The 19,650-nt window shown below is 41.7% G+C and overlaps 1 pseudogene; it reads left to right on the forward strand.

Moving 5' to 3' along the window:
• The first annotated feature begins 1,230 nt into the window (after window positions 1-1,230).
• Window positions 1,231-1,781, forward strand: LOC144533719 (gamma-crystallin M2 pseudogene; annotated as a pseudogene).
• Window positions 1,782-19,650: the final 17,869 nt, after the last annotated feature.

Consider the following 19,650-nt stretch of genomic DNA (forward strand, 5'->3'; position numbering starts at 1 on the left):
GTGATTACGCTGCATTAATCAGGTGGGTTAGTTTGTCTTTGCAGCGAACATAAAACACTGACTACTGGAGCTTCACTACATGGAAAAGCATGTGTATCACTGTGTCGGCGGCAGCTGCTGCTTACGGTACTTTTCTACACACGGGAGAGCCTCACTTCCCATAACACCCCCCCGTCGAACTAATATTACGTCACATGACCACCTGTCTTAAAGGGGAAGGGTCAGCCGGTAACAATCATGGAAAAGGAGACCGGTTAAAGTTTACTTTTTTATCAAGCAGCAATAGTGATAGTCACATCGCAACGTCCTGCGATGTGACTATTGCGCATGCGCACATCGCGATGTAGATGATGAAAGAATATCGTGCAGCCCTAGCATAACAACTATATTGGCTATATTGGCTGGACTTTGCACTCGTTTGCCTTAACGGTGGTTGTTAGTGTTACATCTCAGTCAATTGTTCTCAATCCTTGTTAAAAATGTAAAGGTTAAATGTCCTACTGTGGCATCTGGTTTTTGGACCATTTAGTTTGTACTGTATAAGCAAAGTGTTAGTGTTACATCTCAGTTAGGTTAGGTACTTGTGTAATAATGACAGATTCACACATTTGTTTACAGTAAATAAATAATAGTCAAGTTCATAAAGTCACTTTCTTTGCATTCATTTGATTCCCAATCAAGATCCACTGGTAAGAATTGCTTTCCATTGTTATTATGTACTTAAACAGTTCTGAAATGCAAAATAATAGAATTTTAATTGTGATAAAACATGCGATTAATCGTGATTAACTATAGAACTTCAGCGATTAATCGCGATTAAAATTTTTTTATCGTTTAACAGCCCTAAACAAACCCTTCACTGTTAATATTAATGGATGATCTGGCAAACTGCTAAGAATGAGACGACAGTACAAAGCCAAATTCCAAAGCAATGATTTTGTGCAGTACAGCAATTTAAGCCTTTGCAGGTGTTACAAAGGTGCTATTGTCTTGTGTTAACCCTTTGCAAAAAGGTTTTGTCTGACAGTATTCGTTGGGTCTTTTGGGGGAACAACTGTAAATGTGGGCAACCCTCAGTGCACTATGGGCTTCTATGGCATGTTGCTGGGTCAGGCTGTTTTCACAAAGGGGACCTCTGCCTGTCAGGTATAAAAAGGAAGGCTTCAAACAGGTAGACAAGCAGTTCAGCTCCAAGTGCAGCACCAGCAGCAGCAACAACATCTGGCAAAGATGACCTCCGGCAACATGATGAACAAGATTGTCTTCTACGAGGAGAGGAACTTCCAGGGACGCTCTTACGAGTGCATGAGCGACTGCCCCGACATGTCCTCCTACATGAGCCACTGCCACTCCTGCAGAGTGGAGAGGGGCTGCTTCATGGTCTATGACCGCACCAACTTCATGGGCAACCAGTACTTCATGAGGAGGGGCGAGTACGCCCGACTACATGAGCATGATGGGCATGAGCGACTGCATCAGGTCCTGCCGCATGATCCCCCATGCACAGAGGCTCCTACAGGATGAGGATCTACGAGAGGGACAACTTCCAGGGTCAGATGCACGAGCTGATGGAGGACTGCGACAACATCATGGACCGCTACAGCATGTCCAACTTCATGTCCTGCAACGTGATGGAGGGCCACTGGCTGATGTACGAGCAGCCCCACTTCAGAGGAAGGATGTGGTACATGAGGCCCGGAGAGTACAGGAACTTCATGAACATGGGCATGAGTGGCATGAGGTTCATGAGCATGAGGCGCATCATGGATTCCTGCTACTAGACAATGACTTATGATGGTGCAGCGATTAGTTTCGAAACAAATACTCAAAACTGAGTGACTAAGCAACTCATCTTTAGCAATATGCAATGGATGTTGACTGCAGCAAATGGACGAAAATGATTGACAACCAGTGAACTGCACATACATACGTCTTTGACTGCGGGCTGGCTGATGAAGAGAATAAAAACAGCAATCATGAGATGACCCTAATAAAGTCTGCTTTATTAATAAAAATTCAATGTTAATTCCATTCTTTGTTCTTATTTTTCTTCTAATTAGTTTCTTCTTTCTTCCTACATTTTCTGAAAGGTACTGTACTTCAAAAACCTTCCTACTTACTTTCCAATACCCTTGCCTTGCTGATGTAGGCAAATTAAAATAAGGTTGTCATAAATAATTGTTTATCTAGGGCTTGGTTAGATGAAGTATTGAAAAATGGACTTTCATTCGATATCCCACATATCGATTCTTATGCAGGTAATCTTGTCAGTGTAGGGTGTCCCCACTAACACTGCTTCTGAATGTGGATTGACTTTACATTTGAGGAAACCAGTATGTCAAGTTCAGTTCTGAAGACACCAGGGAGAGATAATAACAAAAAAACATGGTTTTAGCGGAGGTTGTGGGAGTCTTGCCCCTTTCTTTTTTCTCTCCTATACTTGGCTCTCTGTCTGTGCATTAGGGCAAGGCTGAGCTCTTCCACTTGACAACGTGTGTCAAACATGAGCAGTCATACAATCAGACAGACAGACTTTCGGCCTGTGAAACAGTCTGATGGTTTCTGATAGACTGATGAAGATTCTTGCCCGGTCAGAAAGGTCGCCATATTCCCAGATTCCTGGTTATCATGATCATTAGGTCTTATTTTTGTATTTCTAGCCATCATTCCTAAATTGTAACAAAGTGTGTGTAGTAGATGACAAAACACAGATCTTGTTGCAAAGTATCAGTATTGGTACCAGTATTTTGGGACCTTACCCAGCCCTAGCTTCATAGGATCATGACACTAAGCTGAGGCAAAGAGCTTCTAATGAATAGGTAGCTGTTTTCTTTTCACAAAACTACCAATTGATGTGCCTGTGGTATGGTCCAGTCAAACTTTGAGAAGAAGTGAAGAGCTCTTTAACTGGCTAATGGGGCTAACTCATCAGAAATGAAGGTTAGAAAATACAGACTGACTGTTATACATGACTCAGATGAACCATAAATACATTTTTAACTGGATTAATTCCTCACAATAGCAAAGGGATATTCGCCAATTATATCCAATTCAACAAAACCCACTGGCTATGCAGCCCTCTGCATTAATCCTAAAGTTAAGTCCCTGCATGTGGGAAATCAGGCTGCCATGTTGCAGGTCAAGGTGTGTCTGGTTTTTGACCTTGTCTGCTCCTTTTCCCACATTAGCAGGTGAAACAGCTCTCATTCCTCCCTGCCAGGCCTAATTAGAGTAGACCCAAACAAAAAACAGTCATTAGTCAGGCACCCTCATACAGGCAGGCAGCTGGGATACAATAAAGCCAATGGCTCCACTGGGGCACTGCTGCCTAGTTTTTCATAGCATTACTATATTAATAACCTTCATATTCGTAGCTATGACTAAGTGATTTCTGTCTGACTGTGAGTTAGGATGCTGTTCAATAATAGCTTAATATTTAAGCTTATAACTTAAAGTTGTAAAACAAAAAGCCACTAGCAATGGTGGTAGATGAGAAAAAGGTTTACCAATAGCATTGGGAGGCATCTTGCAGACACCTGCCATCATCATCCTTTTAATTCAAACTTTTATTGTCAAATCATAATAGAAGTTATCTTAGAACACTGTACAGATGGAGTAGATCTAGACCACACTATGATTTACAAAGACCCAACAATTCCCCACAAGAGCATGCTTTTGGTGTGACAGCAGCAAGGAAAAACGTCCTTTTAACAGGCAGAAATCTCGGACAGAACCTGTCTCTTAGTGGGCCACCTGACCAGACTGGTTGGGGGAATCCTTTGAGACCTGATACACCACAGCAGATCGGTTGGACCTTGGGCACTGTTGGGCCATGTGTTTCTAACTGTAACCTACTTTTTTTTGCAGCTTGGCACTGTACTAGTCAGCCTGTATCAGTGGTTGAGTCAGTATGTTGAATGGCATGAGAGGCAGTCATTGACAGCCTCTTTTTCCAACAACACCAGTGCAAAGAAATGTAGAACTAAAAGCTGCTCCAATCAACATTTTTGTATTAATACCTGATCAAGTATAATTTGATAGGGGTCACCCATAGTGATGAACCCAGAGAGAAGTATGTAGACTAATATTGAACTTGCATTCGTCAGGTGGCCAAAAAATACAACTCCAAATAAATGCTAATCTTGCTACCTGTAGGGTTTAGGGTTATCTTCTGCTTTCTGCTTTAAAGTGGTGATTTTACATCTCACAGCAACATTAAGTTGTATCGTATACAACAACATTAAGTTGTATCGTATTAAACGATATAGTCTCTGGCTTTTGTTTGATATCTAATGTCGTCAAAAATGTCGTTAATGTAGTGTAAGCTTTATTGTTGTATTATTGAGTTGCCTCTTAGTGAAATGCCGTGAGTGAAAATATGTTGGGCTTTTATGTGAAGGGTAAAAACAGAAGCAGTAGCGTCATGCAATACTGTTTTCAATAAGGTAGTTAATCAAAGTGTGTCTTGGTTCACGCTGGTTCAGATTACGAAGCCTCAGCAGTTTTTTTGTGACCCTCAGCTACAGTACTTAGCACGCATTAGCTCAGAGCAGCTAACTTGGCTTGTTTACTTTATTACGTGGACGTCGCTGAATGTCACGCCGAACCCCCTTCACAAAAAGTAGAATATTCGTAATTATGCAAAAGTCTGCTAACACGTCATTCCCAACTTTAAAACCATAATATGGTAAAAAAAAAAAATATATATATATATATATATATATATATTGCGATGTGTTGTTTGTTCTGGTGGTTTGACCCTAAGGAGCCAAACAAATGAAGCTTAGCAAAAGTTCAGTCAGGAAGACTTTCTTTACGCTCTAACTCATTAGTAATTATCAATGTTGACAGACAGCAAGCACAGAATGTACATTCCCATTGGTGATCAGATGGCTCTGGTCTTTGTGTCACTGTGATGCATTATAATATAACTTGTAAAACATAACAGTAATAATAAAGCAACATCGGGCGGTGCATCGGTAAAGAACTGAAATGCTGAAATGGGACTGCTTAGGGCCCACAGATCAAATAGCTGGGTTTAAAAAATGAAAAATAAGCTGTATGATCGTCAGAAATCATCCGTCTTCTTTTCATTATGCTGTACAATATTAGGTTTTGTAAAGCTGAGACCCTTGTCAGTAGCTACTCCCAAACAGGGAAGACCAAAAACAACATAATCCTGTTCACAGCCCACAGCGGGGGTGGAGGGACAAATAGGAGTTCACCCACAAAAACACCTGTTTAGAGGACTTTCTGATGCCAAGTGTCTCTGTCTCTGTTTCTTGTGTGTCCCCTGCTTTGTCTCTGGTGCCTTGCGGAGAGATCACAAGAAGAGAAAGGAAAGGGGCAAAATATCCCTATTCAAATCCTTTCATGAAGAGAAGGCAGCCATCTGCCAAATGCCTCCTCACATTAACTTTGCACCATTGAAGGCTGTGCTGTGTTGGACCAATAGTGCTTGAGCAATCACTGCTGGCACATCAACTTCTTCAATTGATTTATTTCCCTTTTTCACTTTTACACATACTTCTCTCAACATAGTCTGACACGTCTGCCTGGTACGAAAATATTATGTTTAGGGGTTAGCTACTAGGAAACAACAGCAAATGTGTTGTCGGATTTGAAAAGAAAATGTCGGACAGCTGCAGAAATAATTCATGGGTTGTGCTGAAAATAACTTTTGATACTGCCTTCTGTGATCTTGGCCGGTGATCCAATGTGACAAGCTCATGGTTGGTCAAAATCATCCATTTGGAAAAAGATGTGAGCAGGCTAATCCTAAACCAAACAATGAGCTCATAAATATGGATCCAGTGTCTATCTAAGCCGGTTAATTTGAACAGTGCCACAGGTCGACAACTACATGAGACTTCTTCTAAAAAGGGAACAACTTGGCAATACACAGAGAGCTGAAAGTTACTGAGTAGGTTTAAGGACTACATTTTAGACGTCTGGGCACTGGCAACAGTGGCATTAAGGTCGGTCAAAAAACAGTTTAAAAGAGAACAGAGTCTGGCAGGAGAGGACGGCTATCCAAACTGCTTAAGTGATTCACACCAAGACAAGGCTTTAAAAAAACAGCACAGGGTGAAGGAGGCCAACCTTTTCTTTGGCACAAACAGCACCACTACACAAAAATCTTCACCAGAGTGGTCAACAAAACTCTCAACTAAAGCAACAGTAACGTAAAATTGCAATCACATGAATGACTGTTGTCATTGGTAGTCATAGGAATATGTGGACAATGGTGGTAAAGGATTAGACACTTTAGGGGCTTCTGGGTGGTTCATTGTGTGATGAAGCGGCGTGTTCGGCCCCCAGCCTGTGCTCACATCAACTCACACATCAGTCTGTGATCATGGCACAACTGGTGCCCAACAGCTGGACTACAATTGGCAAGTCTGGATGTATTGTAAGGCATAGAGATGCTGGGAACTGGGGCTAGGGGGGTTGGGGGATCAGTCTACCACTGAAAGTATGCAGAGGAGAGAATTAGAAGAGAAGACTGCTTCAAAGTAAAAGCTTGTCGGACCATTAAAAAAGCAGAAGCCCCATCCCCAAGTACTTAATAGTTTTGGCAATCATGCCTATTGGTAATAATAACATGATACTCACCAAATTATTTGCTCTGATCTCGGAATGCGGTGACGACAGAAACATGAGCGGTCATACAATCAGATTTAGGCTACATCCACACTTGTACCTTTTCGTTTTCAATTGCGTATCTTTTGCTACATTTACGCCTGGCTCTGGCATTTCCAACACCCTAAAACAGAGACATTTGAACAACATGCTGACCCCATTTTAGTTTGAAAACCTTTTGAAAACAATTACGCAGACACCCACATTCGCTCCCTGACAGGATCTTATCAGTCCCCACATGTCCTTTCCTAAATCGTCACACGACTTTTACATGACCCTTTTTTGGAAGAAAACAAACATCAGCCTTGACTACCAGTGGTTAATTCAACATGGATCAGAAATTATATTTCTGATGTTGTTGTCGATGTTAGCAGCTGTTGTGCAGTTCAATTCAGCATTTTATAATACTACTACTGCCTACAAGTGCACGAGGCAAGCTTTATTATTCGAGGGATTTGCGGCAATTCCTCTGTCCAGTAGGGCTGGGCATCGTTTAGAAATATTTGATACCGGTACCAATACCGTGACTTTGATACCTGTTGCTAAATTATACTTTTTTCGATACCAATTATATATATAATAAATTATCTCTGACGCTGATGAGATTTACTCCTTAGGTATTGAAATTGGGCATCGAATGATTTTTTGATACTCGATACGTTAGAGGCAATTCAGTCTGTGCCTAAAAAGTACTGAATTTGGTACCTAGCCCTAGTGTCCAGTGGCCGTAACAGCCACGCCCAGTGCACATTAATGGTCTGTGATACGCGTTTTCAGGCGTGTTACTATGAACAAAGATTAGTTCTGAAACGGTGCAAAAACGCTCGTGAGGACAGAGATCTATTTTCTTTTTTAAACGCCATTTTAAAATGAAAACGGAGTAGTGTGGATATATCTTTAGACAATCCAGACGGTCAGCCCGTGTACAAACTGTCTGATGGTTTGACTGCTTGTGTTTTTACCATGTCGGACTTTGTTATAGAAACGTTGCCGTATTCCTTGACTTCTGCGAATACTTTGGTGAGTACATTGATACTATGATCGACAGGTCTTTTGTTCATAGTTTTAGTCATCATTCCTAAATTGTAAGAAACTGGAATCATCTTACTAGTTCATTCTTTTGTAGTAGATGACCAAAATCTTAAAGGACCTTGCTTAGGGCCTTGGGCTGAAATTGAGTCTTCAGGATCAGTTCCAGAGGTTGCACTGAAAACGGAGAAGGTACAACTCAACTAAAGGCATTTACTTGCATTCACTGGGGGGAGATTTGTACTCAACACATTATGTTTTCTGAAGTCTTTGTTTTACAGACCTTTATTTCTGTGGTTGCCATGAAATAAGGCTTGACAGACTGGAAAAGCTTGTTTAGGGCAGATAAAGGTGGGTCAGATGGCATATCAGACCATTGACCCTAAGGCCAAGGATAGGGAATGTGTATGTATGTGTGTGTGTGTGTGTGTGTGTGTGTGTGTGTGTGTGTGTGTGGGGTGGGGGTCTTTCATATTGACTCATTGTGATTTCCCTAGTAAATGTTCATGGGAAAAAACAGGTGTGAACTGTTACAGGGATAAAATAATTCAGTATTACAAGAGCGAGAAGAATCTTATTTCACACACTGACTGAAGCCGACAGCTGCACTTGGTTGTCAGCCGTTACAAGCAGACTGTATCACAATAACATCACATTAACAGCTCTTTATTGCTGCAATTTGTGGGTAAATATTTTGACCATTCCATATTCAGCCACTTCATTTCTTTCAAAGACCCAATCTGGAATCCATTTGATCAAAAAAATGAGATTAGTACATAAGGAGTTCCTGGATGGAAAACTATTATTAAGTTGGGACATTACCCATGATGAAATAAACTTGTCTCGTTCATCCATGAGAGTCATCCATGCGTTTGTGTTAATGGATCATTTTCAGATATCTAGCCAAACTGTAATTAGCACAAGTTCAGTGAGCCAATTTATTTGAACTGGATTATCATGTGAATGTAGAATACACAGAAATCTTATTTGGCACTGCGGCTCTGACCTCCTCTTTCCCCACAATAATATGCTAAACTCAGCACAGCAGGGACATTAATTTGTCCTATACTCCGCCATAATGCAGAGAGTGCATTTCCTTTATGTCCTAGTCTTAAGAGTATGTTGTGTGAGATCAGCAGTGGCCTCAAGTTGATTGCTACTATCTTGCAGGCTTTGCTTCATTGATTGATTCTTGATTCTTCTTTTTTATTACTAAGAAGCTTGAGTTGCATTACCACGCCCTCTGGATGGAGTAGGGTTGATCCAGATTTGCATCAAGTGCAGAACAGAGACACATACACTCAACTAAATTATAAACGCAACACTTTTGTTTTTGCCCCCATTTTTTATGAGCTGAACTCAAAGATCTAAGACTTTTTCTATGTACACAAAATAACTATTTCTCTCAAATATTGTTCACAAATCTGTCTAAATCTGTGTTAGGGAGCACTTCTCCTTTTCCGAGAAAATCCATCCACCTCACAGGTGTGGCATATCAAGAAGCTGATTAGACAGCAGGGTTATTGCACAGGTGTGCCTTAGGCTGGCCACAATAAAAGGCCACTCTAAAATGTGCAGTTTTACTGTATTGGGGGAGTCCGTGGGGGGGGGTCCGAAAACCAGTCAATAAAGAAGTTGCTGGATATTGGCAGGCCACTCTAAAATGTGCAGTTTTAATGCATTGTGGGGGTCCGGGGGCGTCCGAAAACCAGTCAGTAAAAAAAAAAAAGACAAAAATAAAGAAGTTGCTGGATATTGGCAGGACCTGGAACATGCTGTCGTATACGCCGATCCAGAGCATCACAAACCTGCTCAATGGGTGACATGTCCAGTGAGTATGCTGGCCATGCAAGAACTGGGATGTTTTCAGCTTCCAGGAATTGTGTACAGATCCTTGCAACACAGGGCCGTGCATTATCATGCTGTAACATGAGGTGATGGTCGTGAATGAATGGCACAACAATGGGCCTCAGGATCTCGTCACGGTATCTCTGTGCATTCAAAATACCATCAATAAAATGCACCTGTTTGTTGTCCATAACATACGCCTGCCCATACCATAACATAGTAGTCGGTTACGACGACGAACTGCAGTCAGGTCGAGACCCCAATGAGGACGACGAGCATGCAGATGAGCTTCCCTGAGATGGTTTCTTACAGTTTGTGCAGAAATTCTTTGGTTATGCAAACCGATTGTTGCAGCAGCTGTCTGGGTGGCTGGTCTCAGACGATCTTGGAGGTGAAGATGCTGGATATTGAGGTCCTGGGCTGGTGTGGTTACACGTGGTCTGCGGTTGTGAGGCCAGTTGGATGTACCGCCAAATTCTCTGAAACGCGTTTGGAGACAGCTTATGGTAGAGAAATGAACATTCAATTCACGGGCAACAGCTCTGGTGGACATTCCTGCAGTCAGCATGCCAATTGCACGCTCCCTCAAAACTTGCGACATCTGTGGCATTGTGCTGTGTGATAAAACATATATATATATATATATATATATATATATATATATATATATATATATAGTATATTTTAGAGAGGCCTGCAACTTTTTTTTTTTTTTTTTTTACTGACTGGTTTTTGAACCTCCCCGGATCCCCCAAATACAGTAAAACTGCACATTTTAGAGTGGCCTTTTATTGTGGCCAGCCTAAGGCACACCTGTGCAATAATCCTGCTGTCTAATCAGCTTCTTGATATGCCACACCTGGGAGGTGGATGGATTATCTCGGAAAAGGAGAAGTGCTCCCTAACACAGATTTAGACAGATTTGTGAACAATATTTGAGAGAAATAGTTTTTTTGTGTATATAGAAAAAGTCTTAGATCTTTGAATGTAGCTCATAAAAAATGAGGGCAAAAACAAAAGCGTTGCGTTTATAATTTTGTTGAGTGTATATGGCTGCGCTCAGAATAAAAGTAGCCCTGCGTAAATAAACCCAGCCTTCTCATTCATTTGAATGGGGTCAGTCCGGACTTCATGGATCATATTCCATTGTCTGACCTGTACCTTAAAACAACATGCCCCCACTGAAGTAGCCCCCTGCACTGGTTAAACCCAGGCTACTTGTATAAACAAAAATCTACTAAACAACATCTGGATTATATCTGGATATAAGACACATTAAATAGTGCAAATGGGGGCTCAGGCTACAGGTCTATAGCAGACATAATAAATCCTACATACGTAATCCTATAGTAATTGGTGGAACATTTTGTTCCTGTTCATTCACAGCATGGTAAGCCAGTTTGGATGATGCATTTTAAATGAATTTCCATACAATTCCCGTCAAGATGAAGTAATTTTTGAACTGTGTTGCCACCCTCATACAAGCTTAATTTAACTTGGAACAATAACTGCTAATGCAAGATGTAGGTTAGACGTTCTCCTTGAAGCACTGTATTTCTTTATATTTTAGCAAAAGTGTTGAACTATATTGAGTGGACTACAGTGTGTGTATATTGCTGTTAGAGGAGATTCTGTGGATTATTTTCTATCTAAGTTATCTATTTATAGCCAATAAAACTTTTATAGATTTCATCCGAAAGCAATTCAAATAGATTCTCCATGAAATCAAAAGACAGAGGAATCAGTTTCTTCTGTGGCAGTACAATCAAAGTGAGCATCGTGTTCAAATATTGAAGCCTTATGTTCATGCACTGCACAGTAAAGACTGGGGTCATAATTTAGTCTGAAGATACAGACAGTGAAGTCTGACAGAAAACATGAATTCATCTATCATCCTGTGTAAGTTTTCAAGTAGTCTCGAATTGCCACAACCCTCTCCACAGCGCTGCGGAGGAGGGTCTGGCTAGTCCACACAGCATTCCGGGATGGGAGAAAAACGTGCTCTGGGTTATTGGCATTTCTTTAACCCAATCACAATCGTCTTGGGCGGTGCTAAGCTCCGGATGGAGCAACGGTGACAAAATACTTGTTTTGGTGGAACATGTGCAGGTAGGGAGACAAGCTCTGGAATTAAAATGGCTGTCGAGTGTGAGATGAGAATTTTTGAGCTTAGAACGCCAACACAAAGAAAGCGGAAGGTGAGTGACATACGGCCAAAACTGAGGGACATCCAGCGGAACCTCCGGCGGCACCGGAACTATCCTTTAAAAGAAACGTCGATATGGACTACTTTTCAAGGGACATAAGACCAGTTGAAGGAATGTGGGACTCAACATCACATACCTAGAGTTTTCAAGCCTGGACCTGTAGCATGTAGATTTGACTGTCAACGCTTTTATTTGTCCAGTAAGCACAAAAGTTTTAAAACTAAGCTTAGAAAAACAGTTTCTATGGTTTACTGAATATGAGGGTGAACATTAGGCCGGGTGGGACCTGCCTGTCCGAGGAGTCTGCCTGGCAGCCACTGTGTGGCTATTAGCCATGTTACAAACTGCCCCAGCAGGTACCCAGAGACAGACAGACAGAGTGCCTATTGTCGCTGGTGTTATCTGAGCCGAGTGGTGGCAGTTGGCAGGGTAGGTTTCACACAGCGTAAATGTGAAGTGACAGTGTGTATTGTGATAAAATCGACCGGAGCCAGTCTTATTCCAGGCCGTTCGGTTGGCAAGAGCCAAGGACATGGATACAGGCCAACTTTGTAATGTGAGCTGAACGCAAACTGCCTGCTTCCCTTTGTGTTGCAGCTAGCAGCAAAACCTGTTTCTGTCGCTGTTCATTTCCAATTCCTACCTTTTGAATAAAGATCTGAATCAATTCCAGTGAAATATCAGTGTGGTTTGGCTTGAACATCAACAAAAGAAATGATCAAGATGGAGAAAGGGCACAGCACACTTCACAGTGCAACTCAACACGTGGAGGTGTAGCAGTAAATTATGGGAGCATATGGCACAGGATGGGAGGAGCAACGGGAGTCACCAGTGTGGCTTAAAGGAAACACAGACAAGAAACATCTATCACTTCAATCACTGGCGACTACAAGATAAAAAGTCTACCTCAAAACTGGGGAAATAAAACACCATGGAGACATTACGTCTTCATGTGTGTATTTGGCAATGCACACATCAACGTGCAGGGCAGTGAATAGGGAGTGAGAGTGAAGGGGGTGAGGGGAGATAAGGGAGTACAGCCCCAACATTCGCTACTCTGCAGGTCAGGGAGCCCTACACTCCTCTCCCTTTCGCCAGCCGCCGCCGCTGCATCGGCGGGGGCATTGTGGAGCTGTTGCCATGGTGATGTGGGTCAGAGCGCTGATGTGCAAAGCGCAGCGTGGATTTGGCGCTGGCAGCGGCCTGCAAACAGCCCGGGCTGGAGCCGGCAGTAAACGCCGGCTGAATTTAGGTCACCGGGATCCTCCAGAGCAGACGCAGGCTGAGGCACAAGTTACTGCAGAGGGAGTAGGCGGGTGGTGGGAGGGGAGTGGGGCGGTGGGACAGTTACAGTTTAAAGTGCAGTTTACTGAGATTGTCTTTCAACTAACACAAAGAATCTCGAAGTGTCTATCTCGATGTGTCGCAGCCTTTTTGCAATGTGTTTATTGCGGCAGTTAATTTTGTGATGGTGATTTGAAAAAAAACTATATATTGTGCAGCCCTGTAACAAACCCCATGCATTAGAAAAATTACAATGGCGGTCAGAACCAGGACCTTCTACTTTGGGAATGTGTTTTTATTGATTTCTCTGTGTCTACTTTTCCTTTCAATGGTGCATCCAAACACAATGCAAAGCTAATCTTTCTCTGGCTTCATTTTGTCTGAATTTGACCGTGCACATGTTTTAGCATATTGTGGTTTTTTACCTTCAAACAGCCAATGGACATGTTGGGATATTTACTACAACAACATGCACTGACTCCACTTGCGTGGGTGTCTGTGAGACAGCTCCTACCAGTTATTGTTTAACTTCTCAGGAACTCATATTGTTTCTTTGACTTGCTTCCATGTCCTCTCTTTAAGTGAAGTCAAATTACTCCGGATACAATAAGGGGTCCGGTATACTCACCGCAGCCGACCTGTCGTGCGCCCATGTGACGTCATGGGAGCGCCGTAACTATTTAAACTTGTGCGTGGTGGTCGCGACACTAGTTGCAAGTCTTCTCCTGAACAGAGGTGTCGCTAATGAGGAAAGGCTACCAACTTTGCTATTTCTGCGGACTAGAAGAAGAAGAAAAAGGTAAACAACGGCAGAACTGGCAGCAGCGTTACCGTCAATGCTTCCATTTGATTGGATGACCTACTTGGTCGGACCATACAAGAACTCATCTTAACCCAGTAAGTTTCCAAGAGAGACTTGCAGTCACTCCGAGAGTCCTGGCATCCAGTTGCCCTCGAACTCGTCCAAAAAAAAGAGTGGTGCACAACCCGCGGTCTTTAAATCCTGGCGCGCCAGCGAGATCTACGTAATTTTGACGTCACATTGGCGCATGACAGGTCGGCTGCAGCGACTGTAAAAAGGCCTTAACACCTCAACAAACTACATAGTTTATAGTTGGACAGCGTCTCCTGCGGATCACCGATAGTGTCAAGCTGAAATAGTTTAAAACCTGTGTGGACATGTCTTCACCGTAGGGGCACTGACTGGTGGTCCTCTGATATTTCATCTAGCGCCATCATGAGTTGACATTTTAGGTTTTTAGTTCAGAGGAAGATGTCTTAACAACGGTGAGATGGACTGGCATACAATTCCCCTCAGGATGAAATGTACCAACACTGGTGATCCTCTGACTTTTTACCTAGCTTAATCTTCAGGTCAAAACTTTAATTTTCTTCAATACTTTGGTTTATGACAAATACCTGCAAAACTAATGACTTTCCCATGAGCCTCAGCTGTGTTTATGCTTATTAGCAAATAGGGCCGGGACGATATGCTTTCCCAATTTGATTCTTTCCCGATACATGGGTGCTGATTTGTATTGCAATTTTCATTTATTGCGATTTTAGAAGTATTGTCATTCGATAGTATTGAGTATTGCGATTTTCTTTTCCGTAGGTGAATCATTAGTTTAAAAAAAAACATCACGATTCTAGGGAAAAGAATCGATTCTTAAATCGTTGCAAAAAAATACATACGATTTTCCCCCCACCCCTATTAGCAAAGGCTGTCATGCTAACATGCTAACATGGTAACATTACACCTGTTAAACATCAGCATGTTGACATCATCATTGTAAGAGCGATTTGTGGATAAAGCAGAAGGGGGTGATGTTTTTTGACCATGCACAACAAAACAAAACATGGCAGAATAAAATCCCCCTTCCAATATCACCATGGATACAGAACCACTGGGCCAGATACGCCAAAACACCTATTTATGATCTTCAATATCCAACGGAAAGTAATCTCTAAATGAAATAGTACAACGTGGTGTCAACATAAAACACAACTCTTTCATGCCAAAGAGCGGAGTTCACTTCTTCTTTTTTTACGTTTTTACAAAAACTAAATCACCCAGGCAACGCTCGTTCGGTCCTCGGAAGTGTTTAGATCCAAAACACTATCTTTTTCCTAAACTTAACCGTCGTCGCCGCATCACGCGCACCTTTTCTGGCTAAACTCCACTACCACGGCCCCTGAAAGGACCGTCATCACAGTCACCTATTGGCGGCCAAATAACTGCCGCTGGTAGCCGGCGTCCCAGAGCTCTGTAGCGACTAAATACAGCCAGCAACTGCTGCTCGGATTTTATCGTTCTATCGCACGCATCGTATGTGTTCATGTTACAGCGCTTTACTTAGTTTTAAATACTTCTATTTTAGGTATATAATAAATGGTCTACTGGTGAAGTAGCATTGATCCTAGAAGCACAGTATTTCCCCATACTGAAACGATCTACTACTGGACTATCTACTACTGGACTAGGGTGTGTATTGCTGCAGGAGTGTTTAAGGGGTTTCAAATCCCTGGTGAATCTTTGACAATGAAGGAAACAATTCCTCCCATTCTTTCTGCAGCACCACAGACAGACAAAAGCCCCCGAGGAGAGATGGATTGCTATCCCTTCCTTTTGAGCGTCACCCGGTCAAAGGGAAATGCTAATGAGGCGCAGGAATGAAATGGGGAAGCAGTGGAACTGCCAGGGTGAAGCAATTGTCATTCTGATTCACAACCTTGACAGGAGAAATAATTAACTAACTTCTTCCCTGGGAAGCAGGAGTCACTCAGCAGGTTTAATAACAGTGCATTAATGCTGCCACTCTGGCCTTAATATCTTTTGTTTTCCTAAAACAAAAACAAAAAAGATACAAGTCGGTTAAATTACATTGTTTCAAGAATTTCTCAAAATTAACTCTGGGGTATACAACATAAACATATACCTTTTATGTCATATTCTATATCTCCAGATTAATACAGTGTAGAGATTTGCTTCGTTCTTTGTAATCTAGCAATACTACAATCCATAAATCATAAATCCATAAATCATGTTATGTCATGTTCAATATTCTCCGCATCGCTTCAAGCTTTGCGTTGTACTTATTGCTTAGCATGAAAGCTAACATCTGGGCCTTTCCAAAGAGGGCTTCTGTGTGATCCTATGCAGAAGCTTTGTAATCCAGCATGGAACTGTTTCTTAAAGCTTTAGTGCGTAACTTTTTGATATTAATGAACATCCGTTCCATTCAATCCATTGCTAAATGAGTTGCTACAAAGCTAATTAAGACTATCAGCTCCACACAACTCTCTCTGGATTTCTCACAGTGGTGTAGTCTACATGATACGCAGGTACACGCAGGTATACGCAGTAGACCCACTAGGAAAGCTCCAGGATTTCCATATACCCTCTTAAAAATGCTCAATGACACGCAACTACATACTTTCCATTATATTTTTGATATATTTGAATTGTCATCTGTTATTTTCTTCTTCACATAGGCTAAATAAAGGTATTTCCACCATAAATTGGTGCATGAAAGTGTATCCAAATACACAACAATACATTAGACTATGTTCAGAAGATTGTGTCGTCCGGCAACTTTCGCTTGCAGAAACTCGAGCATTATCTGCAGTGACATTCAAACCACAGTAAAAAAACTAAAACACTAATAAACCAATAGCGACATTTAGCAAAAGCTTATCCATTCTACGTGTGCTTTGAAAAATGGCCATGTGATATGCAGTAAATAGACTAAACATGCAAAACCACTGATAGTCATCGCTCACTACAGCAGTGTGATTTGCTTAACATTGTACAAAGCAACAGGTGATGAAGTTCAATATTTGAATATGTCAAGCCCATGGAAAAAAAAAGGCTGACTACTGTTGCCATGGTTACAGCAAACAAATCTACTAAACCAAACAGCATTGAATAATGCTACATAACAGCATGTTACGCAATAGATTTGTCGGATAAAGTAGATCAAAGCCAAAAATGAGAGAATGTGGGATGGAGGTTGTGTTTAATGGGGATGGATGAGCAGCTGTCAGAGCCTCAGGCAGTTTCTCCTGTTTTAAATTGCATTTTCTCTTCCAAAGACACTGCTGACGCAAACACCAAATACTCTCAGCCAACACTGTTGTCACTTGTAACTGAATCCCCCATTTACACAGGATGACTGTGTAACCAGTGATGGCCATATCACTGGGGAAACCTGGAGACCTTTTATTCTCAACGAGAAAAGAGCAGCGCAACATTTGTTGAGATAAAGCATCTATTCTCCTCACACACCGCCTCTCATCAAAATGTCTTTGAGATACTGATTCATTGGATATGATGCAACTACTAATTTTTCTATTTAAAGGCAAATGTCTGCGAGAGCTTGAAAAATAGAAAGAAGGGGGATGTGTGAAAATGGGTAGTACGTCATTATGAGATTTTATAAAGGCTTTGTCCATCACGATTCTCTCACAAGCATCCAGAAGCTCTCAATAACTCAATGAAAGCTGCATCGTAGATTTCAGAAGATGATTACATGTCTTTTATTAAGGTATGTTTTATAAAATGGGCAGAGAAAAGGTTGAAACATCATAGAATTAGGGATGTCACAATACCAAATATCTAGTAGTCGGTACCAATACCACCAAAAGTAAACCATACTCGATACCTAAGTAGATACCACGCTGTGTAAATAAAGAACATAATTTATTCCTTCATTTCAACATTTGAGCAGTATAAAACGACTGTGTCGACTACGGATGGCATGATACCAGAAATGTAGTTGTCCATACCAATTCCAGTGAAAGATTCTTGATGCCCAATTCGATACCATTGTAAAAAAAAAAAATAATAAAACCCATCCTTTATAACAAAGATAACCCTTGGGGGGATTGGGACAGTGTCATGTCACTCTTTTTTCAGGGTCAGTTTTTTTTGTTAGTTTCAACTTTCTGCCGCTGTTTTGGTAGACTATATCGACGAGGTTTCACTTCTGGGATTGTTCAGGTGCCGCTGGAAATTCCGCCGGATGTCCCTAATTTCGGCCAGATGTCCGTCACCTACCTCTTTCTTTGGGTTGGCATTCTAAATGATTTGTGAGGACTATGGTTAACTGCTCCTCAGATCTCTGCAGGGTAAATCCAGACAGCTAGCTAGACTATCTGTCCAATCTGAGTTTTCCGTTGCACGACTAAAACTACTTTTGAACGTCCACGTTCCACCAAAACAAGTTCCTTCCTGAGACTTTTTTGCAGCGGCAACGTGGCACGCTAAAGAAACTCCAAAAAACAGAGCACATTTTTCTCCCATCCAGGAATGCTGTGTGGACTAGCCAGACCTTCCTCCGCATCGCTGTGGAAGAAGGTCTGGCAATGCGAGACTACTGTTTTGGTGTAGAGTGGAGGGGTTTGAGTGGAGGGGTCAAGGAGAGCGTGATTTACATGTAATCTGGGGAAAATATCACCCTTTGGACCCACGGACCGCTGTTTTGAAGTCTAGCATCACCACACAGCCAGCTTATGGTAACGTCTTTCATGCGTACTGTACCATCCATTCAGCCTGGAACTTTGCTGCATTTCTGCTCTCCTGTTCCTTTCTATCATACTTTAATGAAGACAAAATAAAACTCCACTTAGTCTAAATCCACACATCCTCAAGAAACAAGAGCTGCAAGAAGCTTGGTGACACAGTATTTCCTCACAAGGCTAACTGGTGAGCTAACCGCTAACATGCTAGGTCGTTGCTTAGCCCAACTCCGTCAAGTTGCCTTTAAACAACTCCAGATCCTTCGCATTTACATGTCGCATGTTCTGTGTTTCATTTTTAAAAAAAAAAAACATTTTGGTTTAAGCAGCCGGCATACCGTTTTATGAAGGATTTACTGATCATCTACAGCTAGCACAATGATGCTGAAAACTAGCTGATATCTGAATGTAGGCTAATTAACAAGAGCAACGTAGGAGAAAATAAAAGTGTACTTGCAAAATGTAATGTGCAAAATCATTGTTTTTCTCAATTACATTGTTTTTGTGATTTTTAGGGGCGGAAAACGTAATCATGATTACAATTTGATTAATTGCACAGTCCTAGTCTCGCAGTAATGTTACTACAGGCAGTTGCCTTTTAATAAGGCAGTGAATCAGCTTTCCTTTATCTAAAGCTTTTCCATCCATGGTGTCGAATCCAAGACGCTTCCAAAGATTACCTCTCAGTTGGCATGTTTATCCGGGGTGAATATGACCACACTGCTGCCATTTTTGGGTATTGAAATAAAAATGTAAACACAATTACATCTTGCTGCCAATTGGAGACACCGATAAGTTCTATTGCCCCGTCCAGCTTTAATCAACAAGTTACTGCATTACCTTGTCAAATATTATAAGACATTAAGACGTTTGATTTTGTGATATTTGGTCTTGTGTTTGGCCCAGTAAAACTACAAAAGTATAACCACAAAGAGAGATAACTGATACAATCAGGTCAACAACTTTTACAATTCTTTCTGTGCGAGTGACTGGGAGAACTTTCCTGAACAACCTGAATGACTCTCAGCTCAGCAGCCATGGTGATTAGTAATGGTCCTTAATTCATAGCTGCTCCTTTTGTATCCCTCTCCAACATTGCTCACGTGCCCACTGATGCCTT

Source organism: Sander vitreus, chromosome 18, assembly GCF_031162955.1.
Source record: "Sander vitreus isolate 19-12246 chromosome 18, sanVit1, whole genome shotgun sequence".
Taxonomy (NCBI): domain Eukaryota; kingdom Metazoa; phylum Chordata; class Actinopteri; order Perciformes; family Percidae; genus Sander; species Sander vitreus.